This window comes from Octopus bimaculoides, chromosome 14 (genome assembly GCF_001194135.2).
Source record: "Octopus bimaculoides isolate UCB-OBI-ISO-001 chromosome 14, ASM119413v2, whole genome shotgun sequence".
Classification (NCBI taxonomy): Eukaryota; Metazoa; Mollusca; class Cephalopoda; order Octopoda; family Octopodidae; genus Octopus; species Octopus bimaculoides.
The window spans coordinates 55,312,202-55,314,061 of NC_068994.1; the positions used below are offsets into that span (position 1 = coordinate 55,312,202).

General features: G+C 37.8%; 1 protein-coding gene across 2 annotated transcripts in view; it reads right to left on the reverse strand.

The window, feature by feature from the left end:
- Window positions 1-1,860, reverse strand: part of LOC106877991 (cholecystokinin receptor type A) — a 44,030-nt gene that overhangs the window by 19,056 nt on the left and 23,114 nt on the right. Inside the window, exon 1 of one of the 2 annotated variants that reach the window (XM_052972870.1) lies at window positions 1,385-1,443. The exons of the other annotated variant lie outside the window; for it this stretch is intronic. The gene's annotated coding sequence lies outside the window, so the exon portion shown is untranslated. Of the gene's footprint in view, window positions 1-1,384; window positions 1,444-1,860 lie in introns of those variants that run through there. 2 annotated transcript variants of the gene reach the window in all.

Here is a 1,860-nt window from a genome sequence, read left to right on the forward strand (position 1 = left end):
GGGGGGGGGGGTTAAATGAGGTCATACAATTTTTGGCAAAAACTGTCTCACACTCAAGGCGGTGTGCGCAGGCGCATTGTCGTGATGAAACCATCACTCTCCACTGACGGGTTCTAATAAGATCGAAATATAATCATTTTTTTCCGAAGCTGGCTTTAAAGATGAAATCCACACTTAACATTATTGGTTATTGTTACTTCTCCGGCAAAGCTGTCTATATCTATCTATCTATCTATCTATCTATCTATCTATCTATCTATCTATCTATCTACTTACCTACCTACCTACCTATCTATCTTTCTATCTATCTTTTCTATCTATCTATCTATCTATCTACCTATCTATCTACCTATCTATCTATCTATCTATCTATCTATCTATCTATCTATCTATCTATCTATCTATCTATCTATCTATCTATCTATCTATATACAACTTTCTCACACCCTCTCTTCCTGTTTCTGTTGTACCTGTATTTCAAAGGGCCAGCCTTGTCGCACTCTGTGTCACGCTGAATCTCCCCAAGAGCTACGTTAAGGGTACACGTCTCTGTGGAGTGCTCAGCCACTTGCACGCTAATTTCACGAGCAAGACTGTTCCGTCGATCGGATCAACTAGGGGTACCAACAACCAATTATTAGAACTGTAAGGAACGGCAGTGAGGAGGTGTGAGATTATTAATGTCCATAGGTATGAGACATTATATAAATTATTAAATACTTGACAAAGTAATAGAAGTAGTGTAATCGTTTGCACTAGCTTACAGCTCTTTCGGCTATAAGGCATTGTGAACTCAGAGTGGAGTATCAGCGTGACATTCTGTAGCTTCATCAGAACTTTATTGCTTTCTTCAGTAAAGAAATACTTCGAGTTAAGACTCTGATAAAGCTGAAGGCTGTTGTGCTGAAACTTAACTCGGGGTGGGGTGCTTCCTCATTGTCGAAAGAGCTCTAAGATAATGAGGGTGTTTGCGTAATTCCTGTCCCGTTGTCATATACGTTTGCTAATATTACCTTCTGTAATGATCTTCTGATTCACATAAGAGTCTAGAGCCGCATCTGATTGCCTGAAATTTCCTAAAATTTCCTAAAATTTCAATCGTTAAAGGCTCGAACGTTTTCTATTATTAATTTCCCCAGGATAGGTCATTCTGGGTTCAAATCCCACCGAGGCCAGCTTTACTTTCATCATTTGAGGATCGATAGAATACAAGTTAAGCATTGGGGTCGATGTAATCGATAAACCCCTACCCCTAAAGTTGTTGGCCCCGTGCCAAAATTTGAAACAAGTATAAATTGTTCGAAAAAAGAACAAAACAAAAAAGATACAAAAGATGAAAGAGAGCAAATGGCCTTGGTATTCGAAACCAGCGCGAAAAACGTACAGTAAATCTTTCACTTGTTTCAGTCTTTGAACTGCAGCCAGACTGTGGCACCACCCGGAACAACTTAACAGACGCCAGTGTGGATCGAAGTCACGATCTCTGTTTTACAAAACCGTGCTCTAATAATTGATCTATGGAGACAAAAGAGTTAAAATTTTCAAAAAATGTGCATGTCGTGCGTGAAACAACAAGCGATTTGTGGTAATGGTTATTTACATGTTAAGTGTACCAGACGTTTTGTTTGGAACATATTGTAAATGTTTAGATGTTTTCTGATAGAGAATAATACATTCCTGTTTTTCCAACTAGAATTTAGAAAAATCTAAAGAAATTCAATTCCGTGCATTTGAAATAAACAGGAAATAAAAATATGAAAGGACGCAACTTTATAAACTACGGCAGGAAATGAAAGTGTGTTCAAATGGTTTGCTTAATTTTTTTTTTCACGATCGACTAAGAGTTTTTCTAAAGAGGAA